Source organism: Narcine bancroftii, chromosome 5 (genome assembly GCF_036971445.1).
Source record: "Narcine bancroftii isolate sNarBan1 chromosome 5, sNarBan1.hap1, whole genome shotgun sequence".
NCBI classification, from domain to species: domain Eukaryota; kingdom Metazoa; phylum Chordata; class Chondrichthyes; order Torpediniformes; family Narcinidae; genus Narcine; species Narcine bancroftii.
Window position 1 is genome coordinate 121,079,507 of NC_091473.1, and position 17,560 is coordinate 121,097,066.

General features: G+C 43.8%; 1 long non-coding RNA gene across 8 annotated transcripts in view; it reads left to right on the forward strand.

Moving 5' to 3' along the window:
- Positions 1 to 5,619: 5,619 nt before the first annotated feature.
- Positions 5,620 to 17,560, forward strand: part of LOC138763932 (uncharacterized) — a 37,447-nt gene continuing 25,506 nt past the window's right edge. For all 8 annotated transcript variants that reach the window (XR_011357902.1, XR_011357903.1, XR_011357904.1 and 5 more), the window contains exon 1: positions 5,620 to 5,738. This is a non-coding gene — a long non-coding RNA (uncharacterized lncRNA). The remainder of the gene's footprint in view (positions 5,739 to 17,560) is intronic.

Sequence of the window (17,560 nt, forward strand, 5' to 3'; positions counted from 1 at the left end):
ACAATCAGTGAGCTTGGGCAGTGAGCTGCTCAAAAGTAGTCTCAGCATGACAAGGAACAGTCTTTTATTTCTTCATCTCAATGTGGTACACTTGGACCACGCTTGCACTGGAAATGTATCCTGGGACAAAGGTGGCTCACTCAGAAAATATTAGGAATTAAACGTGGGAGTTAACAACCAATGTAATTCTCCAGTATGCTTGGCACCAATAAGACCATAAGATTATAAGACACAGGAGCAGAAATAGGCTATTTAGTCAATCGAGTCTTCCCTGTCATTTTTATCATCAGCCCCACTGCCCGGCCTCCCCCATAACCTTGGATGCCCTGGCTAATCTTTAAATACACCCAAAGACCTGGCCTCCACAAATGACTGATTCCACAGATTTACCACCCTCTGGCTAAAGATATTTCTTGGCATCTCTGTTCTAAGTGGACACCCTTCCATCTGAAGTTATGGCCCCCTTGTCCTCGACACTCCCACATGGGAAATAACCCTTCTGTTCATACCTTTCAACAATTGAAATGTTTCAATAAGATCCCCCCCCCTCATTCTTCAACATTCCAACAAATACAGACCAAGCATCGTCAAGTGCTTCTCACATAATAACCAGGGGTACAGTGCTGCTGGAGTTTACCAGAGTGCTGCTCCAACATCTATGATAACACTAGGATTTTTATCTTTCAGAGAGAGGGAGACATTGAAAACATTGGATTAGAGGAGAAATGTTTATTTCGATGTGTTGAAGTATTGTGATGTGCCAAGTATTGTGACCAGCAGGGTGCTAGAACTGGAGGATGAGGTGGGATAAAGCAAAGGAGTTCGTTGTGAAGCATGGATGTGATGAGTTGAAAGATGCAAATCTCTCCCCCCGTCCATTTCTCATTCAAGGGGATTTCCCTTTTTGGGTTAAGGGTAAGCACTCAGTGGGGTCGGGGGTCTCCATCTGAACAGGGAGCAGCCAGATCCTTGGAAAGCCCCGGGCAGAGGAGGAGGAGCAGCAGCCCGGGCGCAGAAGGCGGACACAGGCAGTGAGGGGAGAGGAAAGCTGGGGCGGGACTGACTGTTGCCGCCAGCACGTTGACACGGGGCTGACTTTCGCTGCTGTGTGCGGGCGCAGAGAGGGATCCTCAGCCTTCCAATTATGAACCATGATGCATGACCCTTCTGTCCTCAGCAGGTTATCCCAGGGGGAAGGGCCGAGCATCAGTCCTGGAAGGGAGGGAGCTGGGCAGAATGTGCTGAGCTCCTTGCCCTGTGCTGAACACATACGATGTCTGAGCATCAGTGCATGGTGTCCAAACAGCAGGGACCACTAATTCTGATCAAAAATAGGGGAGCATGCGAGGGCAAGGGGTATACTAGCTGGGTCCAGGGGAGGAACAGGAGATGTTGAAGGAGGAAGCAGAGAGCCGTGGTTCTTCAGAAAAAAAATAATCTGGTGGGTTGAGATTTGGGTCACTCCAAAAGTAGCGTGAAGCAGGCTCTACAGGAAGGTGGTTAAATGATTGAAGTAGAAAATATTCATGGGAGTGAAGAGAGCACAGGGGGTTGGGGGGGTGTTGAGAGGAGAGAGAGGGGGGGTGGAGTTGGGAGGAGAAAGAGTGAGCAGAGAGTTCAATTTTTAATTCTGCATATTATTTAGCTCAGAATGACAATCCATACTCTGGTCACTTTGGCTTACTGGAACTTCTAAACAAAAATGGTATTTGTTATATCTCTGTGTTACATGAAAGGCTTCTTAAATAATTTAGAGATGCAAGATTCAAATAACAGAAGAAATTTTACTTACTGATGTCTTTCCCACACACACACACACACACACACACACTCACACACACACACACACACACACACACATACACACACACACACACACACACACACACACATTAGTGCACTAGTTACTACAGTGAGAAGGGTGTATTCTTACACAGTTACAAAATAGTTCACATTATCCTGACTAAATAGTATCCCTACTTCTCAAGATAAAGAAAAAATTTAGTGTTCTTTATCACATTCTTTCCAGTGCAACTATTTTTACATAGTTCTTATTGATATTGCACTGGTGGCAGTATGTTGCTTCACCATCTTGTGGATTTGGCTGCGACCGTTGGGCTCTGTGTTGCTGGTACCCATGTAGATGATGTAGCTTGTTGTGCTTCACCTGACAACTGCGTGTTGATGTTTCGGTATTAGTGGTTGTGGTCCCTTCACTTGACACCTCACTTGATCTTGGTGTTGCAGGCTTTGCAGGTATTAAAGATTTCTGCTTCATCACATCTTGTGTCGGTCGGATGTGAATTCTGTTCCTCCTCAGCTGATTGCCAGAGTCTGTCTCGACGATGTATGATCTTGGTGTCTCAGCTTCTCTGATGACCTTTCCTGGGGTCCATGTTTTTAACATCGGCTCTTGAATATGAACATGCTGCCCTCTGAAGAGGTCTGGCGATGTTTGTTATAATGCTGGGGTCCTTCTTCTTGCGTATCAGCCAATCTTCTGGTTTCCTCCTGGTCTTCTGGAGGGTGTATTTTGCTTGGCAGAGTTGTTTTATATCTCCTGACATTTAGAAGTTCTGCCGGGGACTTCACATCAGCCTTTAAAGGTGTTGCTCGTAGTGATGGAAGAGCTAGATATGGGTCTTCTTTTGTTTCACGACACTTAACTAGTGTGCATTTCACAGTTTGCACTTGTCTTTCAATGAACCCATGACCTTTGGGTAGTATGGGGATGATGTATTGATAGCAAACCCATACTCTGCAGCCAGCTTTCTGAATTCTTGTGACGTGAACTGTGTTCCATTGTCACATATTACTTGCTCGATATTCCTCGCTCTTATTTCTGGGGTGATAGTAATGTTCTCAGGTCCTTCACTCTTTTGACGAATGGAAACTTAGAGGAGTAACTACTATCAAATATCACTCCTGATTCTTGGTGAGCAAGTCTGTTCCCACTGTGTGCCATGGCCTGGCAGGCACTTTTGTGGAAATTTTTTCCTCTTTTTGTTTTGTGTGTTTGTTGATCCTTTTGGATATTTTCTTCATCTGGATCTCATAATTGACAGAGAGCAATTGCAACTCCTGGCAGCTATCCAGACCTAGAATTGCTGGTCCATCTGCGTTTACCACATAAAACATACAGAGGATGTTTTTTCCCTTATGGCAGCCATTGATCTTAGCTCTCCCTAGCTGCTTGATCATGTGTCTTCCATAGGCCGTTAATGTGACATTTGCTGTTTCCAATGCACCGTCATTTGGAAACCCTTTTATTATGTTCTCTGGGAACATCTGGCGGTAGAGTCTGAGTGGAAGGATGTTGCTTTGTGATCCAGCTTCACCTTTAGGTTAAATATTGTAGGCTTCTTCTGGATGTCCTCTGTATTGGGATCCTTGTAAGCAACTCAATTCCTTCTTTCATCTCACCCAACATCACATGAAGGTGTTTGGATTCTATGTCCAGAATCAGGATGTTGGAGTCCTCATTGTTGTTTCTTCTTATGTGTTGGATTTTTTTTTGTCTTTTTTCTTCACTGGTGTTACTGTTTTCTTCATACCAGACTTACACATCTTCACCCAATGGTTTGCTTTACTACAGGCTCCACATTCAGAACCATTTGCGGTGCATGTATTTTGGTCATTGAAGGGTTGTTGTCTGCCTCACTTCCTGCAGGCCTTGGTGGATTGCACTTTTCTGATTGTGTTCTTTATAGCATTAACCCTTCATTCTTTTTGCTGTGGGTGGGTCTGGATCAATAGGGATTTCATTTGTATTCTCATGGCTTTGAAGGCTCTGGCTGTGTCTATAGCTTCGGCCAGCTTCAAGCTATCCTTCCCTATAGAGACTTTTGCCCTTCGGGATGGGCACTCCCCCATATTAGTTGATCAACTAATCTTTCCTCTATTTCTTTAAATCTGCAGTTTGCAGCAACTATTTTTAGTCTAATGAGGAAGTTATCAACAGTTTCATCAGTCTCTTGCATTAAACCTTGAAATTCATAGCATTTAATTCTATGATTAGACCTGAGTTCAAGGTGAGAAGCAAACTTTGCAAATATCTGCTTTGGATCATTTTTCTCCACCTCTGTAAGCTCCCAGCTATTAAATAAGTCAAGGCCTCATTCCCCTGTCCAGAGAAGTATATAACTGCTGTTACATTTTTAAACTAGCTTTTGAATAAATTGCACTTCTACTGAAACTTTTTAAATGATTCAACAATGTCTTCAGCCTCCCAGTCCGTCACTGGGTGAACTGCTGTTGCTCCAGCCATTTATTTTCAGTAATTTTTTTTCTCTTCTTTCCCTTCATATTTCAGTGACTTACAATCAATTGTATCACTTTATTCCTGTTCTCTTATACTACTGCCACCGTATTATGTCTCTGAGATACTTACAGATAACTTACAGAAGCAAGATTCAAATAACAGAAGAGATTTTCTTACTGATGTCTTCTATCATCACATACTAAATAACAATATTGACATAGGAATTGGACTGCATTCCCGCACTAGTGCTACAGAGATAATGAATCACATGGCCATTAATATGAACAAGAAAATTTGCCAGCTGATCAAGCAGATAAATGGAAAAAATTTACTTCTCATTGATGAATCAACAAGCCTGAGCATTAAGACCTGCCGTAACAGTTTATTTGAAGTGTGAAAGTGATAAGGAAGATGATCTTTACTTGTTGATAATTATATTTTACGGTAATTGGTGAGTGCAATTGTGTAATACTTAGTCATATTTTACAACATTCTCAATTATAGAATACATGGAGGCCACCAAGGCCAGGTCTCATCCTTCTTGCCATTTTTAGTGAGGTCTGGCACCTTAAAACTTAGCATTGCACCCCTGATAATAACCCTCTCATTCCCAGAATCATCCTTGTGAACTTCCTTTGAATCATCTCCAATGGTAGCACACCCTTTCTTAAACGAGGAGCTCAAAATTGCTCACAATACTCCAAGTGAGGTTTCTCTAGTGGCTTATAAAACCATAACTCTTGTATTCTATTCCTCTTGAAATGAATGCCAGCATTTCATTTGCCTTCTTCACCACATAGTCAACATGCAAGTTTACCTTCAGGTTATTCTGCACGAGGACTCCCATGTGCCTTTGCATCTGGGTACTTCCTTCTTTTACACATTTAAAGCACTAGTCTTCCTGTTTATTTATTTCTACCAAAGTGCATGACTGTATACTTTTAGACAGAATATTTCATTTGCCGCTTCTCCGCCCATTCTCCTAGCCTAAATCCTTGTGCAGCCTTTGCATTCCCTCTACATATCACATGCAAAGCCATTCATTCTGTAATCTAAATCAATAATATACATCTTAAAAAGAAGCAACTCCAACACCGATCCATGTGGAACACCACTAGCAATGAGAACTGGCAGCCAACCAGAATATGATCCCTATGAGGGCACATGGTACATAAACGATAAATGACAGATCTTGTACGCCATATTATAAAGGAATATGAACAAATTATGTGGAAAATAATAGGCCCCCTCTCACAAAGGTTTAATTGGTTTTCTTAGATACTGAGGAAGTGCGGCAGTGTTGGCAGGGCTGATGCAATTAGCCTTTGTTGACCTCACCCGCCTTGCTTTGTGACCACTGTGTCTCTAGCCACTGTTGAAACCTCTGCTCATTTTCTTCGATATTAGTGTGTTTCCTTGATGCTGCAATTGCTCAAACGCTTGAAGTGGGTAAGCAGATGTTCTTCTTTAACAGCAGGTTAGTTGAGAATGCTGTTGATAGCATTGGTGATGCCCTTTCACATTACTTTACTAATGATTGAGAAAACGCTCAAGCTGATAAGTTGAATTTGTCTTGCTTTTCATAGTGAAGACATGCTAGGCACTTCGGTACCTTGAATGGCACATGTTGGTTTTGCAGTTACCAGAAGTGCCTGGCTGGATATGTAGCTGGCTAAAGAGAGCAGGCCTTCAGCACACAACTACTTTTCCAACTGTTCCTCTTGCATTTCATCAAAGTTACCGCTTCATCAACAAATTATGCAAGGACGTGATCTCAGTGCGTACACCATTGGCTCTCTTGTGTGATAGTGATGGAGGAGCGCAGACCATTACTGCTTTGTGTCCTAATCAGCTTTCTAATCCCATGATACCCTGCGCCTCACGTTTGTCCTATCCTGCATGGTCACAGAGCTGAGTTATTAACTCTTTGCCAGGATCAATACCTACTTTCTCCAGCAGCTCTTCCTGATGGAAATTGATGCATCACTCTAACCATCTTCAGTGACCAGCTTGAAATCTGGCATACTCCCTGTCAAAAGTTCGTAATCCCAAAGGAGGCCTGGTGCCTTTCCAACTGCAATACCCGAAATTACTGACAACAACACAAAATACTGTCTGCTTATAGAGTTGGTGATAAGAAACAGGATGGAAAGTACCTCAGAGAAGCTCTTTTATTTTAGTTTCTGCGGCTCCTTCTTTATGCTAGATTTGTTTCATTTTTATTAAATTTTCAAAAGAGCCAGCTCTTCAGCGCTTGACGTCCTGTTTTGCGGAAACTGCCAAAATGTTTGGCATGGAAGTCAGCCTGAAGAAAACTCAGCCAGCTCCCCACCATGACTACCAGCCCCCCCCCACATCTCCATCGGGCACACAAAACTCAAAATGGTCAACCAGTTTACCTATCTCGGCTGCACCATTTCATCCGATGCAAGGATCGACAACGAGATAGACAACAGACTCACCAAGGCAAATAGCTCCTTTGGAAGACTACACAAAAGAGTCTGGAAAAACAATCAACTGAAAAACCTCACAAAGATAAGCGTATACAGAATCGTTGTCATACCCACACTCCTGTTCGGCTCCGAATCATGGGTCCTCTACCGGCATCACCTACAGCTCCTAGAACGCTTCCTAGAACGTTGTCTCCGCTCCATCCTCAACATTCATTGGAGTGACTTCATCCTTAACATCGAAGTACTTGAGATGGCAGAGGCCGACAGCATCGAATCCACACTGTTGAGGATCCAACTGCGCTGGGTAGGTCAGGTCTCCAGAATGGAGGAGCATCGCCTTCCCAAGATCGTGTTATATGGCGAGCTCTCCACTGCCCATCGTGTCAGAGGTGCACCAAAGAAGAGGTACAAGGACTGCCTAAAGAAATCTCTTGGTGCCTGCCACATTGACCACCGCCAGTGGGCTGATATCGCCTCAAACCGTGCATCTTGGCGCCTCACAATTCGGCAGGCAGCAACCTCCTTTGAAGAAGACCGCAGAGCCCATCTCACTGACAAAAGACAAAGGAGGAAAAACCCAACACCCAACCCGAACCAACCAATTTTCCTCTGCAACCGCTGCAACCGTGTCTGCCTGTCCCGCATTGGACTTGTCAGCCACAAACGAGCCTGCAGCTGACGTGGACATTTACCCCTCCATAAATCTTCGTCCGCGAAGCCAAGCCAAAGAACCAAGGTGTACTTGGAATAATGGATTAGATACATTTAAATGATGACATAGAAATGAAATTCTAAACTGGAGAAAGGTTAATTTTGAGGAAATGAGAAAGGATCTAGATTAGGGCAAGTTGTTTACTGGCAAGGATGTGCTTGGTAAGTGAAGGCCTTCAAAGTTGAAATTTCGAGAGTACAGAGTTTGTTAAGATTCAAGTTCCTGTCCAGATTAAAAGCAAAGTTAACAAGCATAAGAAACCTTGGTTTTTGAGAGATACTGGCAAGATGAAGAGAGAAATGTATCATAGGTATAAACAACAAGGAGCAAAAAAAGCACAATAGAAGTATAAAAAATGCAAGAAAACACTTGAGAGGGAACTCAGGAGAGCTAAAGGAAGACATGAGGTTGCTTTGACAGACAATGTGAAAGAAAATCCTAAGGGTTTCTATAGGTAAATTAAAAGCAAAAGGGTAGTATAAGTGTGGTGAGCTGCCGGTCAGAAGCAAACACACAAAACCAAAAGACTGTACAACAGGCTTTATTCGACATAAACTTCCACAGAGCTGGCTGTGAGTAGTTGCTGCTGTAAACCCTGAGAATGTCTTCGAAGGGCCGGCTCAGGCTTATATCCCAGAGGGTGATTGACACCCGACCGGGTGGGGCTTGGTCCATTCACGTCAGCTGATTGACAGCCAGCCCAGATGTTGTCTTGTCCCTATGCTCTTCTGCAGGTACAGAGGTTTCCCCCTGCAGTAGGCCTGTGGTGTACCACCATAGTAAGGGACCAAATTAGTCCCCTTGAAGATCAGAGTGGTCAGCTATGTATGGGTGTGGTAAACCACTGTTATGTATAATTGTCTGATCAGGCACACCTATTGGCCAATTGTACCTGTGGCTTCTCCCCATAGGCTCCTGTATAGGACAGTGCAGGACAGTTGAACAGTTTGAATGTGTCATTGTTCTTAAGTGAATATAGCCTTTGGGTTTCTCAACATCTTTCGAGTAATTGAAGGTGCATCAATGGGGGAAATCTTAAATGATATTTTCTGCATCAGTATTTACTCAGGAAGCTGGCACGGAGTAAAAATGTAAGCGGTGAGGTCATAGAACCTATACAGATTAAGGAGGTGGAGGTACCTGCTGTCTTAAAGCAAATAAGGATGGACAAGTCCCCAGGGTCTAACCAGATATTCTCTTGGACCTGAAGGAGGCTAGTGCAAAAATTGCAGGGGCTCTGGCAGAAATATTAAAATGTCCTTAGTCACAGGTGAGGTGCCAGAGAATTGGAGGGTAGCTCAAGTTGTTCCATTGCTTAAAAAAGGTTCCAAAAGTAACCCAGGAATTTATAGGCTAGTGACCCTGATAACAATAGTAGGTAATTTGAGAACAATTGGTTTGAAGGTATTTGAAGAGATTGGATATACAAGTACAGGTGCACGATCCTTTATCCCGAATCTTGGGGGACAGTGTGTTCCGAATTTCAGATTTTTCTGGATTTCGGAAAGCCCACCCAAATTATGCTGCAGTATCCACCCCCACCCCCTTCCAGTCACCTGGCCTGCCTCCCCCAAACACTGGTCCCTTGGTCGCCTCCTCCAAACGCTGGTCCCTTGGCCACCCAGACATCTGCCCTGACCACTGGTCCCTCGGCCGCCTCCCCCAACCACAGTCTCTCGCCCGCCCAGACGTCTCCCCTGACCGCCGGTCCCTCGGCCGCCCGGCAGTCTCCCCCAACCGTGGTCCCTCGGCTGCCCGGCAGTCTCTCCCGGTCGCCGATCCCTCGGCCGCCTGGCAGTCTCCTGCAACCGTGGTCCCTCGGCTGCCCGGCAGTCTCTCCCGGTCGCCGATCCCTCGGCCGCCTGGCAGTCTCCTGCAACCGTGGTCCCTCGGCTGCCCGGCAGTCTCCGCCTTCCCCCAACTGCTGGTCCCCATGTCGGATTTTGGAGCTTTCTGGATTTTAGATGTCCGGATAAAGGATCGTGTACCTGTATTTGGATAGTTAGGATCTGATTAAAAGGATATTCATCATGGCTTTGTGCATTGTAGGTCATGTTTAACCAATCTTAGAGAGTTTTTTAAGGAGGTTACCAGAAAAGTAATTGAAGCAAAGGCTGTGGTTGTTGTCTCCATGGATTTTTGTAAAGCTTTTGACAAGGTCCCATGTGGGAAGTTCAGACGCTCAATATTCATGATGAGGTAGAGAACTGAATTTGATATTGGCTATACAGGAGAAGCCAAAGAGTGGTAGTGGATGATTGCTTCTCAAACTGGAGGCCTGTGGCTAGTGGTATGCCTCAGAGATCAGTGCTGGGACCATTGTTGTTTGTTATCAAATCAATGATCTGGATGATAATGTCGTAAGCAGGGGGTTTGCAGATGACACAAAAACTGGAGGTATTGTGTACAGCGAGAAAGACTTTCAAAGCTTGCAGAGGGATCTGTACCAGCTGGAAAAAGGCAGATGGAATTTAATGCAGACAAGTGTGAGGTGTTGCATTTTGGAATGATAAATCAAGGTAGGACATACATTGTAAACGGTAGAGGACTGAGGAGTGTGGAAGAACTGAGGGGATCTGGAAATACAGATACAGAATTCAATCAAAGTGACGTAACTGTGGATTGGTTTGTAACAAAGGCTTTTGACATATTGGCCTTCAAAAACCAAAATATTGAACATTCGAGCTGGGATGTTATGGTAAAGTTATATAAGACACTAGTATGACCAAATTTTGAGTATTGTGTGAAATTTTCATCAGCTAACTACAGGAAAAATATCAATAAGTTTGAAAGAGTGCAGATATGGATGTTGCCCGGACATCAGGAACTGAGCTACAGATAAAGATTGAATAAATAAAAGTTAGGACTTTATTCCCTTGAGCATAGAACAATGAGGGGATATTTCATACCGTGGTCCCTCGGCTGCCCGGCAGTCTCCGCCTTCCCCCAACTGCTGGTCCCCATGCCGGATTTTGGAGCTTTCCGGATTTTAGATGTCCAGATAAAGGATCGTGTAGGTATACAAAATACAAAACCGCTCAGTCCAAGATTCCGCCCTGCTCCAGCTCCTCAACAGCCCCTAAGGCTAGAGCTGGATAAGGTCCTCACCCAGGATGAGACATATAAGGCAATTGAACAACTGAAAAGTGGCAAAGCAGCAGGTATGGATGGAATCCCCCCAGAGGTCTGGAAGGCTGGCGGCAAAACTCTGCATGTCAAACTGCATGAGTTTTTCAAGCTTTGTTGGGACCAAGGAAAACTGCCTCAGGACCTTCGTGATGCCACCATCATCACCCTGTACAAAAACAAAGGCGAGAAATCAGACTGCTCAAACTACAGGGGAATCACGCTGCTCTCCATTGCAGGCAAAATCTTCGCTAGGATTCTCCTAAATAGAATAATACCTAGTGTCGCCGAGAATATTCTCCCAGAATCACAGTGCGGCTTTCGCGCAAACAGAGGAACTACTGACATGGTCTTTGCCCTCAGACAGCTCCAAGAAAAGTGCAGAGAACAAAACAAAGGACTTTACATCACCTTTGTTGACCTCACCAAAGCCTTCGACACCGTGAGCAGGAAAGGGCTTTGGCAAATACTAGAGCGCATCGGATGCCCCCCAAAGTTCCTCAACATGATTATCCAACTGCACGAAAACCAACAAGGTCGGGTCAGATACAGCAATGAGCTCTCTGAACCCTTCTCCATTAACAATGGCGTGAAGCAAGGCTGTGTTCTCGCACCAACCCTCTTTTCAATCTTCTTCAGCATGATGCTGAACCAAGCCATGAAAGACCTCAACAATGAAGACGCTGTTTACATCCGGTACCGCACGGATGGGAGCCTCTTCAATCTGAGGCGCCTGCAAGCTCACACCAAGACACAAGAGAAACTTGTCCGTGAACTACTCTTTGCAGACGATGCCGCTTTAGTTGCCCATTCAGAGCCAGCTCTTCAGCGCTTGACATCCTGTTTTGCGGAAACTGCCAAAATGTTTGGCCTGGAAGTCAGCCTGAAGAAAACTGAGGTCCTCCATCAGCCAGCTCCCCACCATGACTACCAGCCCCCCCACATCTCCATCGGGCACACAAAACTCAAAACGGTCAACCAGTTTACCTATCTCGGCTGCACCATTTCATCAGATGCAAGGATCGACAACGAGATAGACAACAGACTCGCCAAGGCAAATAGCGCCTTTGGAAGACTACACAAAAGAGTCTGGAAAAACAACCAACTGAAAAACCTCACAAAGATAAGCGTATACAGAGCCGTTGTCATACCCACACTCCTGTTCGGCTCCGAATCATGGGTCCTCTACCAGCATCACCTACGGCTCCTAGAACGCTTCCACCAGCGTTGTCTCCGCTCCATCCTCAACAATCATTGGAGCGCCTTCATCCCTAACGTCGAAGTACTCGAGATGGCAGAGGTCGACAGCATCGAGTCCACGCTGCTGAAGATCCAGCTGTGCTGGGTGGGTCACGTCTCCAGAATGGAGGACCATCGCCTTCCCAAGATCATGTTATATGGCGAGCTCTTTATTGGCCACCGTGACAGAGGTGCACCAAAGAAAAGGTACAAGGACTGCCTAAAGAAATCTCTTGGTGCCTGCCACATTGACCACCGCCAGTGGGCTGATCTCGCCTCAAACAATGCATCTTGGCGCCTCACAGTTTGGCGGGCAGCAACCTCCTTTGAAGAAGACCGCAGAGCCCACCTCACTGACAAAAGGCAAAGGAGGAAAAACCCAACACCCAACCCCAACCAACCAATTTTCCCCTGCAACCGCTGCAACCGTGTCTGCCTGTCCCGCATCGGACTTGTCAGCCACAAACGAGCCTGCAGCTGACGTGGACATTTACCCCCTCCATAAATCTTCGTCTGCGAAGCCAAGCCAAAGATACAAAATTATACTCTGTATACACAGAGTAAATGCAACTAGGCTGTTTCCACTAAGATTAGGTGAGGTACAAATGATAGGACATGATTAAAGGTGAAAGGGGAAAAATTTAGGAGAAACTTCTTACCATGAGCTTCCAGCTGAAATGGTGAATGCAGGCTCAATTTCAAGAACAATTTGGATAGGTACATGGAAGAGTGGGGAATGGAGGGCTATGGACAAGGTGCAGGTCAGAGTGACTCAGCAGAATAATAATTTGGCACAGACTAGAAGGGCAGAAGGGCCTATTTTCTGTGCTGTAATGTTCTATGGTTCTCTGGTTCTAAAATTGATGGCCCAGTTTTAAACCTATTTGGTACAGACTGTGTACGTCACCGTTGCTGGAAAACTTAAATCAAGTCTTTTTGAAGGCTTAATCTTTTTTTAGAAACCTGCTCATAAAAGTCTGAATACCAAAACTAATGGGATCATTATGTTCTAGGGAGCTCCAATCCACTTGATGCTCATTGTCTTTATACATCCTTAATACAGTTTCATCCATCCTCTAAATGAATGTTCGAACCTTTTGTTTTTCTGAAGTAAGTGCAGAAGTGTTTAAAAGAAATTGCTGCTGTTGCCCTGTTCCTTCCAAACCTATACACGAGTACTTAAGGATGCAGCCATTTGAACAGTTGCGAATAGTTTAGAGCTGATACCTGAGGCTTTAGATATTAATTTGAGGAGAGTTAATAGCTTAAGTTTGCAGAGAGAACCTAGATGTTAAGAGGAATCTGAAATAAGTTGAGGAATGATCATGGGACTGTGAAAAAAGCAGATCAGTGCAGCTTTCAGGTGGTAGCTAAAACATAGTTATTTTCATCCTCCTAATCCTGACCTTTGCAAATCTCATTCAGACAAATAGGAAAGGGAAAAAGGAAATTAGCTTCAAGTCATCTGTGGCCGAGGTGCATCTCTCTCCTTGAGCAAACACCTAGATGGTGCCAGCCTCCGTGGAATCAATTTGTGAGCCATGTCTGATTAGCGCTGGGTTGAAAGGCTCTTGCATTTTAGAAACTCACTTCCTCCTAATAGGCACGGTATATACCACAGCTAATGCGCTATTTCTTTACCTCTGCCTTCCAAGCCGGATGTTCACTTACCTTATTGTTCATCCTTAATGTAATTTAGCCCCATCTCTGAAGCACTGCTGATTTAGGACTCCAGCAGGGGAGATTGGAGTATTTCAAGTGGCTTTGAGGCTTTTTAACTTGTGGAAGAAGATTGTGTTCTTTCTTAAGGCTCAATTTCAAAAAGCATCAAGTGTGGGGGTTAGTGCCGATGGGGAAGAGCAGCAGTTATAATTTGTTTTAACTTTTCCTGGTTATGCTGGGAGAGAAGTGGCAAAATGTAAGAATAAATTATTGTGAATTACAACCTGAATTTCCAGTAAAGTAGTACCCAAGATGAGTGAATCGATCAATTTATCATTCTTTCGAAATGTGAAGAATGTCCAGTCAAAATGGGCGACACAGTTGGCGTAGCAGTTAATGCAATGCCTTTACAGCGTCGGCAATTGGGACTGGACTAGGGTTTGAATCCCATGCTCTCTGTAAGAAGTTTGTATGTTCTTCGTGTCTGCATAGGTTTTTTTTCACCATCCTCCCACCGTTCAAAAATATACTGGGAGTATATTTTGTATATTAATGATGTTAATATTAATGGGGTTGATGAGGTGAAAATTGGGTGGCATTGACTCATAGGCTGAAATGCTGTGTGTCCAAATTTAAAAAAAAAGAAAGCAGATTTTGGCCAGTATTTAAGAAAATAATTCATTTTTTCTGAACAAAGACAAGCTGGGGGTGGGGGGCAGGGGGACACAGCAGGTCAGGCAACATCCATGGAGAGAAGTGGTCAATCCACATTTCAGGTTGGGACCCTTGATTAAGACAAATTATTTACTTGTGAACTTCATGAAAACAACAGCTTTCATTTATGGAAATTCTTTTTTTTCTTTGGCTTGGCTTCGCAGACGAAGATTTATGGAGGGGGGTAAATGTCCACGTCAGCTGCAGGCTCGTTTGTGGCTGACAAGTCCGATGCGGGACAGGCAGACACGGTTGCAGTGGTTGCAGGGGAAAATTGGTTGGTTGGGGTTGGGTGTTGGGTTTTTCCTCCTTTGCCTTTTGTCAGTGAGGTGGGCTCTGCGGTCTTCTTCAAAGGAGGTTGCTGCCCGCCAAACTGTGAGGCGCCAAGATGCACAGTTTGAGGCAATATCAACCCACTGGCGGTGGTCAATGTGGCAGGCACCAAAAGATTTCTTTAGGCAGTCCTTGTACCTCTTCTTTGGTGCACATCTGTCACGGTGGCCAGTGAAGAGCTCGCCATATAACACGATCTTGGGAAGGCGATGGTCCTCCATTCTGGAGATGTGACCCACCCAGCGCAGCTGGATCTTCAGCAGCTTGGACTCGATGCTGTCGACCTCTGCCATCTCGAGTACTTCGACGTTAGGGATGAAGGCGCTCCAATGAATGTTGAGGATGGAGCGGAGACAACGCTGGTGGAAGCGTTCTAGGAGCCGTAGGTGATGCCGGTAGAGGACCCATGATTCGGAGCCGAACAGGAGTGTGCGTATGACAACGACTCTGTATACGCTTATCTTTGTGAGGTTTTTCAGTTGGTTGTGTTTCCAGACTCTTTTGTGTAGTCTTCCAAAGGCGCTATTTGCCTTGGCGAGTCTGTTGTCTATCTCGTTGTCGATCCTTGCATCTGATGAAATGGTGCAGCCGAGATAGGTAAACTGGTTGACCATTTTGAGTTTTCATTTCGCAGTCTTTTTAAAATATATTTTATTTAAGATTAGTCATCACAAACAATTAACAATTACTACATTTAGATACATATCTAAATAAACTTTATTTATTCGTTCAAAAAACAAATAATATATGACATATACAGCAATTAAACATGAACATGAACGTTTTTTTTATATATATAGAAAAAAAGAAAGAAAAGAAAAGAACCCCCCCCCTTCAGCCAACTCTCCTAAGGAGAGCCATAAAAAAAGAAAAAAGAAAGAATATAAAGAAAAGTTAAATATACATGTTAAAATCTAATCAATATAAATTGAAATGTAAATATTCTGAGTATAACAACCACTTATTAATAAAAAAAATTATAATTATCACACAAAACATGTAATTTTTTCCATTATTAAACAATATTTCATCTCATGCTATCTATTAATATCAATCATATTTGTATCTTTCCACGTACTAGCAATACATTTTTTCGCTACGGATAAAGCTAAATATACAAAAGCAAGCTGGAATTTATCTAATCCCAAGCCTTTCAGAGGTTGCAAACTACCCAATAAAAATACAGTTGGATCTAAAACTATTTTAATCTTATACAAATCATTTTTATATATATGAAAAAAAACTCCAACCTCTAACTAGCACCCTCCCTCCACATCTCGCAGTCTTGGAATTTATTTAAGGCAAATGACCAAAATCTTGTTCGAAGAGGTCGGTTTCAAATAATGGCTTAAAGGAGAGAACAATAAAGATTCAGAGATTTAGGAAGGGAATTTTGGTTTTGAATAATCACAAGCAGCAGATGAAGGGATTGGAGATATACAAGAGGCTTTTTGATAGACCCAAGGGTAGAAATTTATCTTCTCTTGCATGCTTAAATGAGTGACATTGTGGTTAACTGTGTTGAAATCTGCTTCTAAAGTTAGTCAATTATATTGACTTTGGTGGGACAGAATGCCAGAGGGTTGTTTAAAGTACATACACTGTGTGTTGTAGAGCTTGAGGAGATTACAGAAATAAGTAGGGCTGTGGAAATGGAACGATTTTAACATGAGAATGAGGACTTCCATTACTAGGCATTGCTAGAACATGAATCAATATGGGTCATTAACAAAAGAAGTGATGAGCAAAAGATACAATGCAAGTGAGAGCATTGTACTTTGTTGTGTGTAACACTTGGGGAAGCAGCTTGTTTTTTGCAGTTTATAACGAAAAGCAAGACCAGAGATGAAGTCTGCAAAGCAGTTCAAAAGAAAGCTTACATTATGGTAACAAAGATTTTGCTGTCCATAAGACGATCATGGAGAGAGTTGGTTGGTGGCAATTCGGTCAGTGAGGATATTATTCTGAAGATATTGACTGTTGTCTTGATATATTACCACCATGTCATCCCTACAGGTCTGCTTCTCTGCCCCATTTTCGGCAGCACTGAGCTGACACCCACCACCATGCCTACGTGGTAACCCAAGGCCAGTGCAATACCCTACTCAGCACCCCAGATTAGACTTCATGCTGAAGGCAGGCAATTCAGTGATTGCACATTGGGTGAAGGTGGGTGTCTTGGGGGATAGGTTCTCAGGGAAGCCAAGTGAAGGAGCATATGGGGAGGACTTGGGAGCTGGATGAACGAAGAAGTTGAAGGGGCAGAGGTAGAGGAGACTAGAGGTGTGTTACAATGAAGGGTATTGGAGGCAATTGTCAAGAGTGAGAGAATCAGAATTCGATGTTTTGCGGTAACGTTACAAGTATATATTGCCTTAAATTACATTTTGAAAATAAATAAATCAAAAGAAGAGAAAGTGAGGTCATGTCTAGTTCATATTTAGAAATCTGATGGAAAAGAAGTTGCTTTTGCACCATTGGGTATTCATTGTCAGACTCCTGTTCCTCTCTCCTGATGGAGTGAAGAGGGCATGGTCAGGGTGGTGAGGATCCTTGAGGTTATTGACTGTTTTCTTGAGACACCGCCTATTGAGGGTGTCCTCGATGAAGTGAAGACCAATGCCCATGATGGCACTGGCCAAGGTCACAACTCTCTATAGCCTTTTCCTGTCCTATGCAGTGGCTCCCTCATACCAGGCAGTGATGTAATCAATCAGAATGTTCTATATGGTACATGTAAATATTTTCATCTTTGGAGGCCACAGGATAGATCTTCAGAGATGTTGTCACCCAGAAATTGATGATGACTGGACTTTGTTCTCCTGATTTCCCCCTCCGTGGTTCCATAGTTTTGCTAACATTGAGTGCAAGGTTTTGTTGTGAAATCAACCAACGAGCTGATCTCACTCCTGTACGCTTCTTCATTGTTGTCTGTGATTCTTCCGATGATCGTGGTGTCATCAGCAAAGTTGTAAATGGCACTTGAATTGTGCTTTAGCCACACATCCTTGAGATGCACCTGTTTTGATTCGTATTGACTGTGGTCTTCCATTCAGGAAG